The 22,422-nt window shown below is 53.0% G+C and overlaps 1 long non-coding RNA gene across 1 annotated transcript in view; it reads left to right on the plus strand.

Moving 5' to 3' along the window:
* The first annotated feature begins 267 nt into the window (after window positions 1-267).
* The window catches only part of LOC120389059, a 131,099-nt gene continuing 108,944 nt past the window's right edge, over window positions 268-22,422 (plus strand). Inside the window, exon 1 of the long non-coding RNA XR_005590743.1 lies at window positions 268-376. This is a non-coding gene — a long non-coding RNA (uncharacterized LOC120389059). The remainder of the gene's footprint in view (window positions 377-22,422) is intronic.

Genomic DNA, 22,422 nt, shown 5'->3' on the forward strand with positions numbered 1-22,422 from the left:
CTGAGATGTCGGGATCCCTTGGAAGGGCAACTTCCTTCCCCACCCACACGCTCGCAGGCCCGTGGGGTGTATAAACCCCATCCTGGCAGTGATGGGGTTAAAGCAGAGCCAGCGAGCCCAATCAGCCCATTCTGTGGCACCTGGAGGGGAGGCTGGTGATTGAGGATTAGACCCAGCTGGGGGGAACTGGGTGGGGTGGTTTCTATCAAGGCAGGACTGCAGGGGAGAACAGCAGCCGTACGGGGTGTGTAGGCCCTGGAAGGAGAGGGTAGCCGGTGAAAGGACAAAGGTAGCAACAACCTGGGAAAAGCTGAAGCTCCAGGGAGGGAGGATGGGTGAGCGCAGCTCCATGACAGACACCTGCCCGCAGGCCCAGGTAGGAATCAGCAAGGGATTGTAAGAAACAGACCCTAACTGCTTATCGCTTGGGGCTGGGGTCTGCTTCAGGTGCGAAGCGGTGAGGGCTGAAGGCCTGGTACAGGGTCACTAAGACGCTAAGTTTTCGTTTGGCCTTTTTGTCGCCCCAGAAGTGGGAGGCTCTAAGCCGCCGGGCTGAGGGCTGAATCCCGAGAAGGAACGGATGCCGAGTGGCTGTGCCCTGCCCTGCCACAAGGCTGCGCACTAGCCAGCCCCAGAACTTCTGGGTGCGCGGCCAGACTCGCCTGTCTACGCGGTGCTTCCTTCTCTCTGGGAACGGGGCCCTCGTGCAGGTGCTGATAAATCACCCTGTGCGAAGGGATGTGATCGCTGGCTACCTGGGCCTCCAGTGAGCTAATCTGGAACAAACCCACATGCTAAAAATTTGTTTAGCCTAATGGAAACATCAGATCAATTCCTGGAGCTAATAGGTGCCACTAAATCAATAGCACGTGCAGCCTATTAGTGTAGCATCTGACAGGCGCGCTGGGGAGGTGTGTGAGCAGGTGTTAAATCATCCTGCCCAGACACCTGCTGGGCCGTGACTACCCCCAGCCAAGTTGCTGAGAGCCCCTATTAGCTCTCCCCAGTCTTGTTTTAGCCTATGGGCCCCCTCCCAGTCCCGCTCTGCTGGGATAGTGCCTGGGGTGCGGCCTGGGACCCGGCTTGAGCAAACCGACCCTGCCGCAGCTCAGGTGGCAGCCGGGATGGGATTAGCTGCTCAGCCCATGGTGAGCTGTATGTGACTTTCAGGCCTGGAAGGAATTCCGTCCCTGGGGCACCTCGGCAGGTGTCTCGTGGGTTTTGCTTTCTCTGGATCATTGAATGGGACTCGTCTCTCAAAATCAGGGGTTAGGCTTAAATGGACCTTCTGTCTCGCCGTCTGAGTGCAGAGCCGGGCTGAGGTGGCGTCCTGGGGAGGTGCCCACTGCTAGTGGAAAGGGGCTAAAGCCGGGCAGAGGTTGCACCGGAGGGGTCAGCCCTGCTAGACAAGCAGTAGGGTCTGGAATCTAGTGCACTGCACTGGACTAACTTCCATTCCTGGCTCTGCCGTGACCTTGGGCAAATCACTCCTCCTCCCTGGCCCTCTGCTTCCCATCCTACCCTCCGTCTGCCTGATCTATTAACACGGCAGCGCTTCATGGTCTCCTGCTAGGTATCTGTACAGCGCCTGGCACAAGGGGGCCCTGATCTCGGCTGAGGCCGCTGGGTGTTTAACACAGAATTAAGAAGCTCTGGTTTGATGGCTTAATGTGGAGCAATGGCCTGTGGTCACCTCTCTGCACTCCTCAAGCAGATTACTGGAATTGGGGTACATGGCGAGGAGCCCCATGGTCAATAGATCCTCCAGCCGGGGTCTTTCCTGTGTCCCCTCTCTGGCTGTGTGTGTGCGTGTAAGGAGTCCCCTTATCACTTGGTGGTTTGGAGGGGTGGGGCAGTTCCTCCGCTGGGCTCTTGATCTCGATGGGACCTTGATCTTTCCATCCTACCCTTGTGGGTGTCTCCTGGCCGCTCGGCCGGGGCCTGTTTGCCGCTCTTCTGAGTATTCTGGCCTGGAAACGTCACGGCAAGACGGTGAAGGGGTACATTGTTTGCACTTTGGGCCATAGATTCCAAGACCAGAAGGGATCATTGTGATCATGTTGTCGGAGTCACGGAATTGCTAGTAAAACAGGAGGTATAAATTGGCATAGTGCCACTGGCTTTAACGAAGCCACACTGCTCGGAAAGCTCCTATTTCTGCGCCCTCTCTTCACCTTGGCCCCTGGTCCAGGACCGAGGATTGGGCCCCTGGTCCAGGACCGAGGATTGGGCCCCTGGTCCACAGCATCAAACCCCCGAGGAACAGAGAGGCTGCGTTTAACATAAGGTGGCGTTTGCACGTGTAGATCTTCCCCCGCTCTTCAGATTAGCCTGAAGTAATTTAGAGAGAGAAAAATGAACCCTCAGGATCCTATAAATTAAGGCTGGAATTGTTCCATATTCCCAGCATAACTTTAAATAATAAAAAAAAGACCAACAACACACAAGCCTTTTGTCTAAGGCTGCCAAGGGCTGTCGGCAAGAGGACTTTATAGTCCCAAACACCATAAAGCGAAGTCCAAATTACCGAACGCTCATTTAAAACAATTACACTTTTTATCTTCGGTTATTAAAAAAGATTGTTCGTGGTGGGGGTTTTTAAAGCGAGGGTTGGTGGGTTTTTTTTTTTTTTGGTAATTCAGTTTTTATAGACCTAAGGGAGCACTGGTGCTGGGCTATCAGCCCTCCAGCTGGCTTGAGATGGGTGGAGAGGGGCTCGGGGAAACCCCTCAGAGCCTGGATTGCAGAGCACTCTGGGGAGGGGACTTTGAGACTTCAAGCGTGAATTTGCTAAACCCAGCATGAGCCGCTCAGGCTGGGATTGGAATTTGGAGCACAGATCCCATTGATGTGTGTGGGCTTGTCCACCCTAGGAATCTAATTCAGATTAAAGGAGGGTGTGAATTTAAAGTGGAATAGCTGCACCCGATTAACTCCCTGTGTGGATGCTCTTAATCCGTTTCCACAGTGGATTAAGTTCATTTGGAACAAGGCACTGTTGTTCTGGATAAGCACATCAAACAGGAAGTTAATCAGGAATAACTCCCCATGTAGAGAAGCCCTTAGCCAGGCTGGGTAAGGAATGGTGTCCCTAGCCTCTGTTTGTCAGAGGGTGGAGATGGACGGCAGGAGAGAGATCGCTCGATCATTACCTGTTAGGTTCACTCCCTCTGGGACACCTGGCATTGGCCACTGTTGGTAGACAGGATACTGGGCTGGATGGACCTTTGGCCTGACCCAGTACGGCCGTTCTTGTGTTCTTAGTCGAGGCCTGGTCTAAACACACACAAGTTGTGTAGCTGTAACTACAGTGGTAAAGTAAAGCAGTACAACCCCTAGTGGAGTTGCAGTTGTACCAGTACAAAGGTGTACACACTGTTATAGCTGTTCCACCATGGGATGGAGAAGAAGCTATACTGGTATAACTACATTGGTAACAAATCGACTTAGGGATACACCCCTACAAAAGCTGGTGCATTTGCAACCCTCCCTTCTAAGGCAGCGTGTGAGGTCGCCTACGGGTTAGACGACAGGATTCTTGGGTTCAATTCTCCTCTCTGCCAGTGACGTGTGGTGTGACCATGGACAAGTTACTTCACCTCTTTGTGCCTCCATTTATCCCTGTTTCATAGGGGATAACACTCGCCCCGCATGTCCCAGCTGACCTCTGGGAGCAATGTGGGGTGGGTGTGTCCTTATTCGTTAGCGCTTTGGCCTCCCTGCTGAAGCTGGTGGCTTGTCAGTTGTGTGATGACCTGGGCATCGGTCCCTTGGGAGCTGGACTGAGACCCACCGAGTGCACCGCTCTGAACCCAGGGCTAACATCCTTCTCTTCAGTAGCGTTCTGCCCAGGGTGAATTCTAGGCCTAGTTGGTAAGGAGGAGCCCAGCCCCAGAGGATGTTCTAGCCTGGGTTTTTCCTCCAAAATCCTCCCAGTGAGACCACAACGGAAGCCCTCCCCCCTGCCCCCATTGCACAGAGCAATTGAGCCTCACCCAAGAGAGGAAATGGGGGAGTCAGGCCTACGTGTGGTGTGAGGGGTCCTGGATTTCCCACCTGCATCCCAAGTGTTGCCACCCAAACTCTGCTGGCCTTGAGAAGCTCCCCGGCGCATCCCGCCCGGCTCCCCCTTCCCGTCCCCAGACAGCTGCTGTCCTAATCCTGAGTAATTGGATTTACAGGGAGTGCTGTATCCAATTACAGAATCCTAATTAAAGGACCAGAGTTACAAGTGCGATGTGTCTTGCTTTCAGCAATTATGATTAATTTTGCCAGAATACACATGCAGACGTTGATTACAGGATCTGCGGGCAAACAGGAATTGAATGCTGATAATTGAGCTGTCAGTGAGAAGAAACTTCAGAGCTCCTGTGGGGGCAGGCTGCATGTGATCTCTGTCCAGGGTGGAGGGGATTTTCCATGCTTCATAAGAACGGCCGTACTGGGTCAGACCAAAGATCCGCCCAGCCCAGTATCCTGTCTGCCGACAGTGGCCAATGCCAGGTGTCCCAGAGGGACAGATATCAAACTTCCTCCTTTTCCCGCTATCTCAGCCCTGTGATCCCATAAGGCCCATCGTCCTAGTGACACGACCGTATAAGAAGGGAATGACCTCCATCCCCGTGGATGTCCGTGGGAGTCGAGCATGCACAGATCCTCCCAGGAGTCAGGACCTGCCTTGCCGTTTCAGCTGTGTGCTGTCTGTCCTCAACCTTAGCCCTGAGTTTTAAACAGCCACCCTGGAGGCTGCATTTCAGTGGCATCTTGAGTGATTCCAGTGTCTATCAGCGTGAGGAAAACCTTTGCAGCCTTCTGGATGAAAATCTCTGTAGGTATGTAAAGGGATGAGCAGAAATGGTGGTGCAAGCCGCACAGGAATTACGTTCTACACCCCTGGTGCTCCACCCTGCACCAATGTATAGCACGTCCCTGCCCCAAACAGCTTGCAATGCAAGTAGAGCAGACAGAGGCAGGAGTATTATCCCCATTTAAGAGATGGGGAGGTGAAGCCTGGAGAAACTGAATGACTTGGCCACGGTCGTGCAGGGAGCCTGTGGCAGATCCTCTCTGCGTCCTGGTTCAGTGCTTGACCTGGCAAAACCATCCTTCCTCTCAAAGAGACAGAAAAGACCTAGTAGATGATTGTGTCCATTTTCCTCCCTCTTCTTCCCATTTCACGAGTAGGGTGACTCCCCTCTTTCCCCCATGGGCCCAGCACAAGTGGGACCTGGCACTGACGTCATTGTTTGTGCTGTAGCTCAGACAGTGGTTATGGGCTTAATGGAGAGATTCTCTGGCCCGGGTTAGACTGGAGCCCTGGATGTTTGGGATGGTCCCTTGTGGCCTTTGCATCTAGGAAAGATGTAGCCTAGCTGACCCTCGTGGTCCCTTCGAACCCTTTGGTTCTAAGAAGCTTTAAATGGAGCCTCGGTGGAATTAAGGAACCTCCCCCCCCGCCCCGGAGGTGCTTGAAGGCCTCTTGTGCTTATAAATAATGAGCCGGCATGTAGCTTCCACCCCTACAGCATCCTCTCGTAGGAAGCCGACCGGAGTGCTGTGTGATCCCGGCAGAAGAATTACAAATGAAGTGGGTTATCCAGGGACTTCGGTAGCAATTTAGAGCGGGAGGAACAAAGTGGGTATGGAGGCTGCCTTGATGAATTTGTTTAGAGGAGTGGAAAGAATAGCGTAGATTGTTCTCCAGCTCCTCAATAATGGATTGGGGGGGGTTTCTCTTTTTGCTTTTCAAAGTGACAAGTTGATGGAAACAAAGCAGGAGTCTGAGCATTGCAAGCAGCCATGGGAGCTCTCGGAGGCAGGCAGATAATTACAGCCATTGCCTGGGCTGGTTTGGGTAAAAGGTGACTGGATCAAAGCAGGAAAACACTAGAAAAACGCCTTTTGTTTTCTGTAGCACGTCCGGGGCCAGCGGGAGGTGCCGCGGGGAGCAAGGGAAAAAAACAAATAAAAAACCGAAGCAATCTCTCAGCCTTTCCAAATCACATACACAAAAATCAGACCTGGGCATCGATCCAGGCGAAGGGAAAGCAAACCCGCCCCAGATCGATGGGGAGGATCCGGAGAGCCGGGCCAGCTCTGGCTGGAGATGAAGGGAGCATAATCCGCCGTCTAACCGGCTCCGAAAGCAAAACAAGGAAGTGGAGGAGTTCTTTGCGGGGAAACCTGATGTGATATGAAAGCGATGTTGATGGCTACAACCCCTTCTGAAGGGGAGTAAATCAAACAACGGCTTCTTAAACACCGTCGAAAGCGAATGAGGAACTAGCAATCGAAGGGGACGCTGGATGCAGGGCTATGGTAGCCCTGTCAGTCCCAGGATATTAGTGAGGCAAGGTGGGGGAGATGGACCGGCTTCGGTGGGTGAGAGAGACGAGTTTTTGAGCTCCACAGAGCTCTTCTTATGGCTGCTACGGAAACCCACAGTTTGACAATCTGATGTAGTGAGCGGGAGAAGGCTCCTCCTCTCACTAATATCTATTCTGTGCCAGTGAGAGCTGAGGAAGCATGGCCTAGTGGTGAGCGAGCTAGCCTGGGCTCTGGTAGACCTAGGCTCAGGTCCCTCCTCTGCTCCAGGTTCCTTGTGTGACCTTGGCCAAGTCACTTAGTTTCAGGGCCTGTAGAACAGGGGCAGAGCATTTCCGTGTGCAGGAGATGGAGTTGCCCAAGCAGTCTATGGCAGAGCTCGGCAGAGTCCCAGCCTGGCACCTGACTCCGCCCTCCTCCAGAGAACGAGGGGGCTGCAAAAAAGAGCTGACTTCAGGCCAGGGCTTGAAGCTGCCTCCTTTGCGCTGGGGTGCAGCTGTAGCGGGCTCCTCTCATGTGCCCCGAATGGGGCTCCCTTCCTACAGGCTTTCAGTGTGACGAGCGGGCGGGCTGGTCCGTTAAACGGACGAATCGTTTGCCAGCCGAGCTTGGGGAAAACCTCCCGCTTCCCTCGCAGGGGAAAAAATCCAACCCCATCCCCGCAAAGCTTTGCAAATTCTGGGCCTTATCTGGACCCGGGCCGAGCACCCACATCTCCCACTCAGAACCAGGCTCTCTGTTATCTACCTGCTCCTAGCGCCTCCCCTCCTTTACCTGTCTGGGGCACAGGCTTAGACCAGGGTTCATAGAGTCAGGGGCGCTGAGAGCCACTGAACCAAACTATAAACCCTCTACGCAACGGAAACCACTTCAAGCCAAGGGGTGCAGCCGCACCCCTAGTTCCAGCACCTCGGGGTAGACTCCTGTCCACATCAGGTAGAGAAACCCTAGAGGGCCAGATTCACCCCTGCTGTGACTCCCCTGGCTGTAATCAAGTTACACCGGGGGGGGAATGTACACCGGCGGAGCGCTGTGGATGTCGGTGGAGCTACACCAGTTTATACCAACAGAGGATCTGGTCCCAGCATCCCTCCATGATAGATCCTGCCTTTGTCTGCACTGACCCACAGGAGGTTTTAGCTAATGCGTGAGAGCTGGGGAAGTGAGGTAGCTTGCGAGGTCAGCACCATAACCTGCCCGTGGCCGACCTCACCTAGCAGACCTCGCAATACGGCTACAGCGCTTTGACTGAGTATCTGGGTGATTCTCAGCTCCGCTGCGTGCGGCTTAGTGGAGGGGCCATGCTTAGAATTCACTCCAAGTGGGCACAGAACGGTGAGATTCCCCAGGGACCTTCCCCTCCTGGGGAGACATGTCAGCCGTCAAAGTCTGTGCCGGGGGTTTCGTGCAAGGCAAGGGCTCTCTGGGGGGGCAGGAGACAGGCCATGCAGTGAAGGGTTGGCAGCAGGCAGTGAGGGCTGCTGGAGGCGGGTGGGAGCTGGCTGCAAGCGGGGAGTTTTCAGATGCTTTCAGCGTGGCGGGGTGGCCTGATCGCCAAAGTGAGAAGACAGAGGGACTGGGGGGGGCGAGGTGAGGGCTGAGAGGAGGCCAGAATGGGCGGCGGGAGGGGCCCAGGCCGAAAAGGGAGCATGCAGGTCGTCGGCCTGACGTGGCAGAGCTGAGAGAGGGGGCTCGGAGGGAGGGAGGGTGGATACAGCAGAGTGTGCAGGAAGGAGTTGGGAGCGATGGGGAGGGATTGTACAGCGAGCAGGGCAGAACGGGTGGAGTGGTGAGGGGGACAGGGGAGATCGTGTTGGCGTTGGGGGACCGGGCTGCGAACAGCCTTGCCCAGGAGGAGAGCAGTGTCGGAGCAGACACAGCAGCAGCTGGGTAGCCCGGAAAGGCCCGTTGTGTCGGTGGCACAAACATCTAGCTATGCTGCGAGCGCAGCTCTGCCTTCCTCCGGCAGCTGGTTAAGCACAGCTTCCCTTGGGGCTTTCCTCAGGCTCTTTGATGAGGCCTGGGGGCAGGCAGGCAGCTGGAGAGCCAACCCCATCACGGGAACGACAGATCCTCCTCCGGGGCAGCTGCTGGCAATACCCCGGGATTAGAAGTAGAACTGGCTTTGGGTGACAGGAGGAGACCAGTCCAGCACCAGAATGCAGGGCATGTTGGGTAATGCTGTTCCAGTGCTGACGGGGAGGGATAGCTCAGTGGTTTGAGCATTGGCCTGCTAAACCCAGGGTTGTGAGTTCAGTCCTTGAGGGGGCCCCTTAGGGATCTGGGGCAAAATCAGTACTTGGTCCTGCTAGTGAAGGCAGGGGGCTGGACTCAATGACCTTTCAGGGTCCCTCCCAGCTCTATGAGATGGGTGTATCTCCATCTATGAAAGCCTGGTCAGCTGGGGAGAGTGAGCCAGGATACAACAAGGGCTAATTTCACTCCTCCTTAGCTTTGTACAGTGCTTCAGCACCTGGCACAGTAAATGCAAAGTATCAGTCTCCCCCTTTCTGCAGGGGCTGAACCAGAATCCCAGAGCCCCACACCCTGAACAAGGGTGGCTGGCATTGTCTTGCAATTCACAACTGAATTTCAGAGGCTCCTTTTTCCCCTTTGTAATTGGCCAGATCTCAAGATCCTCAACTTTGATTGAAAAGGGGCACAAGAGAAGGTTAAAAATGCCCCTTTTGGGGGTGACGTGGCACCGATCTAACTCGCCGAGGGAGCGCCAGAGCTGGAGTTTTACAAAGGCAGTTCTGTGAGCGATGGAGACTTGGCTCCTTGGCCATGAAGTGAAGAATTGGGTTGTTTGCTTCTTGCCTTCCCCTGACAAGCCTCCTGCGATTTATTTATTTTTAATTTGGTCTTTTATAATTGGCTCGCCCACTCTTCCCAGAGCTAACAGGAGAGGCTGATTGTTCTGCCAGGCAGACGGGCGAGTGAGAGCAAAAGACGGAGGGGCGAGGGGGGAGAAAGCAGAGGCTGATCTGGAAAGAGAGTGTGTCCTTGGACCCGGCAGTCCCACTGCCACTAGGAACGTCCCCAGAATTGAGAGAGATTCTCCCTTGGAGTTTGACCTTTCGCTCTTGTCAGCTAATTAGCCCCGGGTCTGACTGCGCCTGGCAGGGAATGTCGTCTTCTGGGCTTCTGCAATGATTGAGCCACGTGACGAGCAGCGAGCGCGGCCCTCTGCCCGAGCCAGATGGATGGTTAGAGCCAGCCAGCCCTGAGCTGCTCAAAGTGCTCACGGTGCCCAAAGGAAGTGGATAGCAAGTGGCTGCTTGGATCCTGCGATCCAAGGAGAGGAGTAAAGGAACCTGTGAGGGGACCCTGGGACTGGCTTGGCAAGGGGACTGGGCTGGGGGGAGCTGTACTAGACACTGGGGGGACTGAAGTGTGTGTCGGGGGGAGGCTGAGATCAAAGGAGGAGCCGGGGGTGCAGGAGACTGGGATTGGTAGCCACTGGGGGAAAGGGGTGGGGAGAGCGCTGGGAGGCGGCGGAGGCAGGGAAGGCATGAGATCAGATGGAGATTGGAGGTGCGGAGGCTGGAGAGGACTGGGCTATGAAGGCAGAGGGAGAGCTGGGGATGGAATGAAAGACTCTGTCATCACGCGTACGCACAGAGAGGCCAAGTTAAGGTGCACAGGCCATATGTGCCGACAGTCCACTTCCCCCCCCCACCCCACTGTGACCCCCGCTCTGCCCCAGGCCCCGCCCCCACTCCACCCCTTCCCCCCAAGTCCCCACCCTGCCTCTTCCACCCCCGGTCTGTCCCCTCCTCTGAGCATGCCCTGCCGTCCTCTTCCCCTTCCCCGTAGTGCCTCCTGCATGCCGCTGAACAGCTGATCGCTGTGGGCAGGAGGCACTGGGAGGGAGGGGGAGGCGCTGATTGGCAGAGCCGCCAGCAGGTGGGAGGTGCTGGGGGGGAGCTGGTCCGTGGGGCTGAGCACTCACTGTTTTTTTCCCGTGGGTGCTCCAGCCCCAGAGCACCCATAGAATCGATGCCTATGACCCAGACAATCTTAATTCCAGCATTTCCTACCTTCTGCCTGCTTGACTTTGCACCTTTAAGATTCTCTTAACATTGGTTTTTGTGTGTAATTCAGTTTGCGTTCAGGCAGGGGCTGGAACAGTGGGGGGTGCTGAGAGCCATCGAACCAAACTGTAAACCCTGGATATGATGGAAACCACTTCAAGCCAGAGAGTGTGGCAGCCCCCCAGCACCCTCAGTTCCAGCACCTCTGTGTTCAGTACCTGAAAAGGAGACCAATTGACTGGGCAGGCTGGGAATGTTACCACGTGTGTCCTTATCTCTGATTGCAAAAGCCACATTTTTAAAATAGTCCCCCCCCCCAGCCTCATTTTTTCATTTATAAAATAAACAACAAATGCTCCAGACTGTCTTGAGTGACCCTCTAAGAACAAACCAGTGTCTGCAGCCAGGCAACCAATGGGAATTGTAAAGCAGCCGCGTGCATCCCAACACAGGCAACCCTACAATAACACAGTGTGTGCCACCCTTGAATCAGCAGACACTGCAGGCTCTGCAGCCCACCACTCATAAGTAACCCTACAATAAATAACCTGTTTGCAAAGCCCAGAGCTCCCTAGTGACCTTATGATATAATAACAAACTGGGATGCACTGCCCAGGCCTCGTAAGCAACCCCATGATCACCAACCAGGGCGCATGCAGTGAGGGCAATGTTTATTGCAAGGAATTTCTCGTTTGGTACAGGCCCTTTCAGAGATAAGAGGAGATTTGAGCTAAGCACTTTTCCCTACAAAACTGGAGCCAGATTAACGTGAAGCAAGCTCTGTCCCGCAAATAATTCTGCCTTATCTGCTCTCTGAAATCCTGCCTGCCTTAGCATAGTCTGTATTATTCAAATTAGTGCCTGTGTCAAGGGAGAGTGCTTCTGCGGGGCTGTGCACGGCTTTATCTCTGAACTGGCGCTCTCCCATTATCTGGTTCCAAGGCAATTGAGAGTCCCAGGCTCGGCGAATTAATCCAGTGTGAGCAGGAGGTTTATTCGAGTATGAAATCTTCCTTGGTGATTTTTTTTCCCTAAAAACAAAACTAGATCAACCCTTCATAAAAGCCAAAGCGTTTTCATCTCCGGAGGGGCTGGCTTGGAGCCGACGGGTGAGAAATGTTCCTTCGCTTGCTACAGGTTCTGCAGCCTGGGCTGGACGTATTCGGCTCTGTGTGTATGTGGCCTGTTTGTATCAGAAGCAGCTGGATCTGCCCTTGCGCCCGTTGGACCGCACTGTGCAGCTCTCAGGATGCCCCCCGAGCGGCGCGGCGACTGCTTGTGTATGATGCAGTGGTGGTTCTCGCTCTGCCCTGGGACCGCTGGGGATGGGCAGGGAGGGGTGTTGTGTGATGCAGGAGGGCTGGGAGGGTGTCTCTGAGCAGTGAAAAGCAAGGGCCCGCTGAGCCCAGGGACAGACTGGGCACGTCCTGGGCCCCTAGACACGGAGGGAAAATCTGCTTGGACAAAGCTGAGCAAGCCAGTGCCCTTCTCCTGATTCCATGGTAAAGGGCAGATGGAGGGAGCCCTCTACACCAGTACAGACCCTATAACCTGCCTGGCCCCCAGACCCAGGGAGCCCCTGTGCACCTGATCCCGGTACATTCATAAGAACAGCCCTAAATGGGTCAGGTCAATGGTCCCTCTAGCCCAGTATCCTGTCTTCTGCCAGTGGCCTGTCCCAGGTTCTTCACAGGGAATGAACAAGTCAGGGCAATTTGGTGTGATCCATCCCCTGTCATCCAGTCCCAGCTTCTGGCAGTTGGAGGTTTAGAGAAATCCCGGAATATGCAGTTGCATCCCTGACCATCTTGGCTAATAGCCATTGACGGACCTATTCTCCTCCAACTTGTCTCATTCTCTTTTTAACCCAATTATACCTTTGGCCTTCACAACATCCCCTGGCAATGAGTTCCGCAGGTTGACTGTTCATTGTGTGAAGCAGTATTTCCTTTTGTATTAAACCCGCTGCCTATTAATTTAACTGGGGGGGACCCCAAGTTCCTGTGTGGTGTGAAAGGGTAAATAACACTTTCCTATTCACTGTCTCCACATCATTCATGATTTTATAGACCTCTGTCATGTCCCCACTTCTCCCTTAGTCGTCTCTTTTCTAAACTGAACGCTTCCAGTCTGTTTAATATCCCCTTCTATGGAAGCTGTTCCATACCCCTCATCATTTTCACTGCCATTTGCTGCACCTTTTCAAATTCTAATACATCCTTTTTGAGATGAGGCGACCACATCTGCATGCTGTATTCCGGGTGTGGCTGTACCGTGGATTTATAGAGAGGCAGTATGATGGTTTCTGTCTTATTATCGATCCCTTTTCTAATGGTTCCTAATACTCTATTAGCTTTTTTGGCCGCTGCTGCACATTAAGCAGATTTTTTTCAGAGAACTACTCACAATGAGGTCAAGATCTCATTCTGGAGCTAATTTAGACCCCATCATCTTGTATGTATAGTTGGGATTGTTGTTTTTTTCAATGTGCATTAGTTTGCACTGATCCACAATGAATTTCATCTGCCATTTTGTTGCCCAGTCACCCAGTTTAGTGAGATCCCTTTGTAACTCTTCCAGGTCATCTTTGGACGTAACTATCTTGAGTAACTTAAGATCATCTGCAAATTTTGCCACCTCACCGTTCGCCCCCTTTTCTAGATCATCGGTTAATACGTTGACCGGCACAGGTCCCAGTACAGATCCTTGGGGGTCCCTGGTATTTACCTCTCTCCATTCTGAAAACGGACCTTTTAGTCCGGCCCTTTGTTTCTTATCTATTAACCAATTACTGATCCAGGAGAGGACCTGTCCCGGGACGACTTAGTTTGCTTAAGAGCTTTTGGTGAGTCTCCCCAGCCCAGGGAGTTGCCTCCTCATCTGACTGTGGCACAAACCATCAGGTCGGCCTTGTTTCATGGCACCCAGATAGACTCCTGGGCTTTCCTTGCTGGCCACCAGCAGCACGTGGGCAAATGACATTCCCGCAGGGGGCAGCTCAGTGCCTTTTTGGTTAACTTGTGCATAAAAACAAGCATGCCAAGACCCCTTTAAATACTTCAGTTTCCTGGGAATTACCCACGGCGACTGACAGCTGACCTGCCTCCAGTCTGCGCATGGCAGATTGTGGTGCTGTCTGAGTGGCACTGCAGCAGGTAGTGGTGATGAATAGCTGGGCAAGTTAATTATCCTTATTGTTGATTGGGTGCCCCCCTGTGCCGTTCAAACAGGGCTTTTGATGGCGTCTGGAAGGCCCCTTCCCCGGGTAAGACTGACTCAGACGTCTTGGCTGACTGAGACTTATTAAAATAGAGGACGAGCCCCCTTTGATCCTGCTCCGTGCTCGCAAGGCCTCTCCCCGCTGCTGGCCTCCAGCAGAGTCTGCCTGCCCTTCCTCGGGGTAATGCTGAGGAGCTTCAGCGAGTGCACGTGAGATTCTGGGACGAAGGCAAGGCCCGGATTAGGCGCTGCTCCGAGTCAGCCTTCAGGGCCTGCTCCTCCCGCTGCAGAACTTTCCGCTCCTGTGAGGAGCTGCAGCCCTGCGCGTTCAGCCAGATTCTCCAAAGAGCTCAGGGCCAGCTTCCCAAGTGCTCAGCCCCGGGATCCGGGCTGGCTTCTCAGACGGGCTCAGTTCACACTGGGGCACTGAGCTAAACCTGCAGCTTTTCACTTGGTTCTCAGCAGGCCGGGGGCACCCTGCCTGGGGGCTGAGCTCTCCTGAAAGTCTGGCTCCTGGAAGCTGGAGCTGTGTGCGAGAGGCTCAGATTGGGGCCCTCGGCTCTTCCCTCCTCCCTAACCGCTTGTGGGGGCGAATGGTGTTGCTGGTGGAAACTCTGCAGACTGATGTGGTCTATGCACAGGCCCAGGGTAGCGCGGGAAGGATTGGCGCTAACTTCCCCATGCACCCCTTCCCACCCATGTGCCTCGTGTCTGACCCTGGAGGGACCACCCCTGCGCTTGCTTGTCAGTGGCCTAGTCAACCCTAGACACCAGTCAGTGCTGGTTGTCGTGGGATGTTCCTCGGTCACTAGGGTCTGGGCTGAAGTGTGCCAACCTTTCCTGCAGAGCCTGCCCGATGTTCTGGTCCATCCCTGACTGCTACTGATTCGCTGGGTGGCATTTCATAGGAGGTCAGACCAAAGGTCCATCTAGCCCAGGATCCTGTCTTCCGACAGTGGCCAGTGCCAGGTGCCCCAGAGGGAATGAACAGAACACAGAATATCAGGGTTAGAAGGGACCTCACGAGATCATCTAGTCCAACCCCCTGCTCCAAGCAGGACCAATCCCCAGACAGATTTTTTGCCCCAGATCCCTAAATGGCCCCCTCAAGGATTGAACTCACAACCCTGGGTTTAGCAGGCTAATGCTCAAACCACTGAACTGTCCCTGCAGGTTGGCACCAAATTCCAACATGGCATTTCCCTGGTGTCAGCTGCAGGTTTGTGAGGGAATCATGAAGTGATCCATCCCCTGTCGCCCACTCCCAGCTTCTGGCAAACGGAGGCTGGGGACACTAGGAGCATGGGGTTGCATCCTTTGGGCAATATGTCTCAGTTTTCCCATCTGTAAACTAATACCTTGCCCTTCTAGGGCATTTTTCATCACTAGAATGCAATGTGTGTTTATGAAAAGGTCAGTATTGTTATCCCCACTGTACAGATGGGGAACTGAGGCACAGCCAGTGGCAGTGACTTGTCTAAGGTCACCCAACAAGCTAGGACGAGAACGTGTACCCACCTTTGGGAATCTCAGGAGAGACGTGCTACACAGGGACTGCAACGAGGGGTCTACCTCACACAGGTGGTGACAGGTTTCAGAGTAGCAGCCGTGTTCGTCTGTATCCGCAAAAAGAACAGGAGGACTTGTGGCACCTTAGAGACTAACAAATTTATTTGAGCATAAGCTTTCGTGGGCTACAGCTCACTTCATCAGACGCATAGAATGGAACATATAGTGAGGAGATGTATATACATACAGAGAACATGAAAAGGTGGGAGTTGCCCTACCCACTCTACGAGGCTGATTAATTAAAATGAACTGTTGTCAGCAGGAGGAAAAAAAACGTTTGTAGTGATAATCAAGATAGTCCATTTAAGACAGTTTGACAAGATGCTTAACATGGGGGAAATAGGTTCAATGTGTGTAATGGCTCAGCCATTCCCAGTCTCTATTTAAGCCTAAGTTGATTGTATCTAGTCTACATATCAATTCAAGTTCAGCAGTTTCTCGTTGGAGTCTGTTTTTGAAGCTTTTCTGTTGCAAAATTGCCACCTTTAACTCTGTTACTGAATGGCCAGAGAGGTTGAAGTGTCTCCCACTGGTTTTCGAATGTTATGATTCCTGATGTCAGATTTGCGTCCATTTATTCTTTTGCATAGAGACTGTCTGGTTTGCCCAATGCACATGGCAGAGGGGCATTGCTGGCACCTGATGGCGTATATCACATTGGTAGATGTGCAGGTGAACAAGCCCCTGATGGTGTGGCTGATGTGGTTAGGTCCTATGATGGTGTCACTTGAATAGATAGGTGGACAGAGTTGGCATTGGGCTTTGTTGCAAGGATAGGTTCCTGGGTCAGTGTTTTTGTTCAGTGGTGTGCGGTTGCTGGTAAGTGTTTGCTTCAGGTTGGGGGGTTGTCTGTAAGCGAGGACTGGCCTGTCTCCCAAGATCTGGGAGAGTGAGGGGTCATCTTTCAGGATAGGTTGTAGATCTGTGATGATGCACTGGCGAGGTTTTAGTTGGGGGCTGAAGGTAACGGCTAGTGGCGTTCTGTTGTTTTCTTTGTTGGGCCTGTCTTGCAGTAGGTGACTTCTGGGTACTCCTCTGGCTCTGTCAATCTGTTTTTTCACAGGTCATGAAAGAGCTAATTTGGGCCCGGGAGACCAGTTAACCCACTTGGAAGGTGGGCCAGGCCTAATTAAAGCCGAAGCTGGTTCTGCAGTCAGCCGTAGAGAGACTGACAAGGCCAAGAAGGAAGCCCTGGGGGAGCGTTGATTCTGGGATCCTCTCCTGAGTATGGAGAGTCGGCCAGGAGCGGGAGAGACATGGAGCAGCCAGTGGGGAGGAGCTAGCTCCCGTGGTGAAGCCTGGAGGACAGGGCGGCGTTCAGATGAAGGGTCAAACCCGAGGAGGGCAGCAGTGGGGTTAAGTTTGTACTTTGGGTTTGGGATTAGCTGGGGGATCCCAGGGCAGAGCCCGCTAAGTCCCGCCCTGAGAGAAGGGTGAATTGAGAGAGGCTGAGGGAGAAGTCACCCCAAGCAGGCTCTGGGCCACGCTCCGTGACCCCACAGCCCTTATACTCTGTCCCTCCCCTTAACGCCTGGCAATGCCACTGCCCTTCATCCCTCTGGCCCTGCACTCTGCCCCTAGCCGCCCCCACACCCCAGGCCCTTCGGTTCACCGCCCCTAAGTTATCTGCCCTGCACTCTGCCCCATACCTCACAGTTCACTAGCCCCACTACCCACCTGGCCCTGGCCCTGGCCCTTCATGCCCAGATACCTCGCTGCACCAGCCCCCTGTCTGTGCACGTTGCTCGTAACCTCGCTGCTTCCTTCTCTCCCTTTCGATACCCAATGGCTCCTGCATCCTCTTCCCCACTATTGCACTGGCTTGCTGCAGCCTCAGGCAAATCTCCGAGAGAACCTCCCGGGATCCCTTACTGCGTATTTGCAAAGTGGTAGGAGACCCTGGGGCAGAAGGGGCTGAGGGGCCGTTACTGCTCATGCAGGGCTTTTCACCCAAAGCGCGTCACAAACGATTCACCTAGCGCTGCAGAAATGCAGCCATCTCTGGGGTGGAGCTGGGTAGGCAGTGATGGGTGGGGTGGGAGGGGGATCCAAGGGATACAGGGTCAAAACCCTCTTCTTCTATAAATGCCACCGGGGTTTAAAAAAGAAGGTGAGATGGTGAAAATGAAAAACGAATACAAGGGCAAAGGAGAGAGGATGAGAGGAGAATGTCCCTGGTGGGAAAGAAACAACTTGTTAGACCTTTAAAGAGACGTGGCTGAATTTGTTAAAATCTGAATAATGAATCCGGCCCCCTGTGGATTCTGCTGTTGTGTATTAGCTGCTGAGCGTGCGCCTGTGGGCGCTGACCTGCCTGCTGTGCTAATCTGATTAATCAGGGAGCTGCGACACAGAGCACTTTTGTGTGTGCGCCATGAAAGCAGCCGGGCCCGTGCCCAGAGCCTCACTCCGCTGCCTGAGCCAGACAAAGTGGCTGCGGTAGAAGCTGCCTTCAAAGGAGAAGCAGCCCCTTTCTTGTGGTTTTTTTTTTCTACTTTCCAAATCCAAATTTGAGCTAAAAGCGGGAGAAATAATCAGGAGTGAAGTTTGCTGGGGCCCTGTAGGGCCCGCAACAGAAAGATTCCCCTGCATGCACCTGCCCTGTCCATATAGCACTGCACCCAACTCACCCCTATGGGCACCTGCCCAAACCCATTAGCCATGCCCTGTCCATGTAGAAATGCCCCCGCTCCCAACCCCCATATACATGAACCAGCCCCACAAACCTGCCCTCTCCCACCCTCAGCCAAACATACTTGTCCCCAACACCCGGGCACCAGCCCCCACCTACATACACCTGTCCTATAGAAATACACCCACCCTAGCCCCTACACACACACACCTCCACCTCCAGATGCATGCACCTCCCCCCCCAGCCCCCTAGCAATTCACCCATCCTTGTCCCCGCACACCTGGCCCAGCCCCATAGAAAGAAAGCTAGTGCCTGGAGATGTCTTTACATCATTCAGTTCATATTGTGCCTTCTCTCAAGGCCTTTATCCTGAGTCAGTCCCAGGCGGGATGCAGGGACCCTGCCTCTTTGGCACTAGCATAGATGTCACTAGGGAACCCTCTCCCCTGGTGCCAACTTTGGAATCTGCAAGGGACAAACTGCCTCCTCACCTGCCTGTGAGCTGGGACGTGCCTGGCTGAGAGGCAGGGCTGCAAAGAGGCCAGGAAGGCATCTGGCGGGGAGGAGAAACGGGGTCCCCTATTAGCGTTTCCGTTTCTCTCCTTTCGCTGAGAGCGGGACGGGGAGGCCCGGCTGTGCGCCAGGGCAGGACGCCGTGCAGAGCTCCCTGGGAAAATATTTGCCCAGTTTGTCAGAACGAGGTGAATCCTGCTAATTATAGCTAATTAATTGTCAGCGGATTGTGCTTGCCGATGAAAAGCTGTGTGGCATGTATTGAAGTGTGACTTGGCAAGCAGGCAGCTAATTATCCCAGCGCGTGGCAGCACAGCACCTTCCCTGCATGGGGATTACGGTGGCAGGCCCTGATTCCTTTTGTTTGTTTACAGGAAGCATCATTTCATGGCTCTGATCTTTCTCCCCTCTGCAGTGCAGGGTGGAAAGAATCCAGGAGCTGCAGAGAGCGGACACGGGTAGTAGAGAAGTCGCTCCCAGAGCTGGGACTGGAACCCGGCTCCTTCACGGGCCCTTCCCACTTGAGACCAAAGAGAAATCCCCTCGATTAGCTCATAGCAGGTGTCTTATTCTAGTTCCCGTCACGAGGGGGTGACATTATCACACTCACTCAATACCTAAAGCTGGTCTAGTCAACTTCTACCTTCTAAGTCTTCTACCTCCATCCCTGTTCCACACAATCTGTATGGATCCGCCTGTGAAGTTGCACACTATATACCTGTGGAACTCATTGCTGGAAGAGGCCGAGAGTTTCGTGCACTTAAGAAGAAAACAAGGCTGAGTCTTTGGGGCAGGGGCTGTCTTTTTGTTCCATTTTGTGCAGCACCTAGGACCATGAGTGGGACTCCTAGGTACTGTTACCAGATTTGCCCGTTACTTTGGGGTACACTCAGGTTTTAGGGTTACTCTTCTCAGGGGGTGGGGGTTTCTATAATTCTATCAATGTGCTGCTTGTGTCGCTTGTGTTTTCATACGGAGCTCTACTTCTCCATTCTTCAAGTCCCCTCCCAAGGGAGCGATCCTGCAGGACCTGGCTTCCCCAGGGCTGGGTTCCTCCAGCCCCAGAATCAGATGAACACACACCCATTAACAGAGGGCGTCTCAGCAGACCGGGTCAATCAGCACTCCCAAGCTGACCCCTTATATGTCCCTGGACTCCGCAGGCTGGGTCGAGCAGCACTTCCAAACTGCCACCCTCCTATGCCACAGGTTCAGCACGTCCCTGTCCCCACTATCACTTTATAATTGTTCTGGGAGTAACCCACTTGATGAGCAAACCCCATAGGATTTTGGGGCGCTACAGGGATCTTTAGCTTAGGTAAGAGGAGCATTGCTGCAGAGTGAATGGGGATGCCAAAAACACGAGAGAGAGAGAGAGGCAACTAGCTTAACCCAAAAAGTTATTTATTGCGAGGTAATAACCATACAAGGAGACCCAAACAAACAAAACAGTTACAATATTAAATCTAGCTTCAATTTGATTACAAAAGTCAGGTTTAAAAATAACAGAGAGAGAGAGAGAGTTGGGTTCTCACCACTCCGTGAAGCTTGAACCGGTCGGGGTTCCCAGGTGGTGGTGATGGCCGAGGGTCTGGAGTGCTGGAGACAGGCAGAGCCCTCAGCACGATCAGTCAGGAGAAGATGAAATCCCAGTGGAACTGATGCAGATTTTGAATCCAGGCATCGGAACACTTACGTGAGCGTGGGTAGGGGGTTTTTTTTGTAGGGAAAAATAATGGTTCAAGGGAGAACACTAGATTTGTTTATGGCTCAAGGGAATATCCCAAAGTTGTTTTGTTCAGGCTGGACAATGGGAACTGCTCATTCCTGGCTATGGGCCGTGTTCCTTCCAGGTTGCTCGCAATGCAGTTAGGCAGCTTCAGTATTTTGGATACCAATAAAGGATTTATTACTCGAATTTATTACTCGATCTGATAACTGCTGAGCTGGGGGTGGGCAGGTGGGTTCATGAACGTCTGGAGCAGAGATCCCCCATCATGCCCTGCTTCCCTGCTTTTCAGGTCCCAGAGTTCAGGGCGGTTCTTGCCTTGGAATCGCTGTTCTGAATGCTAATGGAGATGCCTCCCTGACCCATCTCGGATGCAAATGAGGCTGGGGAGTTTCCTTAATCCTGTTGCCCTTGTCTGGAGGGGTTAGGGGTGTCTCCCACTGCCTTTTCATTGCTCTTTGTAAGTCTTTCTTCTGATGGGTTTTGGTTCAAGCAGAGGCTGGGGAAGGGGCGGGTGTCCTTCGTGAGTCAGACAGGCTGGATACTGCGCCCTGGTTCCCCAAGAACACAGAGCCGACAGGTAACAGCACTCCTGCAGTATGGCTGTGCGTCGTATCCAAAGATAATATCATGGCATCACGTGTGATTGATTACACACTTATGTGTCCTGAGACCATCCAGTTATATCAAGTAGGATAATAATACTTAGCTCTTATAGGGCTTTAGTGAGTAGATCTCTAAGTGCTTTACCAATGAGGTCAGTATCAATGTCCCCATTTTACAGATGGGGACACTGAGGCACAGAGTGGGAATTGACTTGCTGAAGGTCAACCAGTAGGCCAGAGCTGGGAATAGAATCCAGGTCTCCTGAGTCTTAATCCAATGCTCTAGCCCAGGGGCGGGCAAACTTTTTGGCCCGAGGGCCGCATTGGGTTTCATAAATTGTATAGAGGGCTGGTTAGGGGAGGGGGTCATGGCCCGGCCCGCACTTCCTACCTGCCGCCCCACCCCTGGACTCCTGCCTCATCCAACCCCTGCTGTTCCCTGACAGCCCCCATGGAACCCCTGCAGTCCCGTCTGTTTATCAAGTGGGCTCAGTGTGATGTTATTGACATGAACTGGGACCATATAGATCATTGTTGCAACCAAAGTCCTGTAGTGGCACCGAATCTTATATAAAGGAGGTCAAATAGAGTGTCTAAGACAAGGTTGTGGTTTGCTGGTTATGGTTATGCGATCTGTATATGTGTATTATTTTTGTAGTTGAAGTTATGAATATTGGCTCTATACTGTCTGTATTTCAAACTTCTGCTGTGCTTCTGGGTGACACCCCAGACAAATTGGTGTCAGCTCTGCCTAGCCTGCTTGATGGCCCATTAAGGACCCTCAGCTACACAATTGACCCATTGAGAGAAGGCAGATACGCCTTGTGACTCAGCAAAGTATGCAGGGACTTGCCCATGTGACTCCAGACTCCATTTTGCTGTAATTTTCCACAGTAAGAACAAAGAAGTGTTCTTACACCTGGAAAAGACTATAAAAGGCTGATGCCTCATCTCCATCTTGTCTTCAGTCCTGCTTCTTACCTCTGGAGGGACTTTGCTACAAACGGAAGCTCTACGCACAGTACTGAATGACTCATCCCAGTGTGGGATGTACACCAGAGATTTGACTTGAACCTGCAGTTTATTCCATCACTGCTACAAGCCTGAACCAAGGACTTTGCCATTACTGGATGTAATTGATTCCATTTAACCAATTCTAGCTCTCATCTCTATCTTTTTCCTTTTATGAATAAACCTTTAGATTTTAGATTCTAAAGAATTGGCAACAGCATGATTTGTGGGTAAGATCTGATTTGTATATCGACCTGGGTCTGTGGCGTGGTCCTTTGGAATCAAGAGAAGCTTTTTTCTTTTACTAGGGTATTGATTTTCATAACCATTCGTCCCCATAACGAGTGGCCCTGGCAGTGATACTGGGAAACTGGAGTGTCTAATGGAATTGCTTGTGTGACTTGTGGTTAGCCAGTGGGGTGAGACCAAAGTCCTCTTTGTCTGCCTGGTTTGGGTTGCCCTAGAGGTGGAAAAACCCCAGCCTTGGGCTGTAACTGCCCTGCTTTAAGCAGTTTGTCCTGAATTGGCACTCTCAGTTGGGTCCCACCAGAACTAGCATCGTTACACTTGGCTAACTCTGAGCAGTGCCGTCCTTTGAACCAGGTCGCCTGAATTCCTCTCAACCCTCCGAGGAAGCTGCTCTGGGCGGGGAGAAGGTCACATCGCCATTGACGGGAGAGCCCCGCTGTTAAACAGCCAAATGGCTTTTGGTTGGTCGCTCTTCTCTGCACGTGGGATAACGCTCTAGGAGGAAGAGAGGGGCTTGCCCTCGTAATTGCGAGT

The sequence above is a fragment of the Mauremys reevesii genome, linkage group 23 (genome assembly GCF_016161935.1).
Source record: "Mauremys reevesii isolate NIE-2019 linkage group 23, ASM1616193v1, whole genome shotgun sequence".
Classification (NCBI taxonomy): Eukaryota; Metazoa; Chordata; order Testudines; family Geoemydidae; genus Mauremys; species Mauremys reevesii.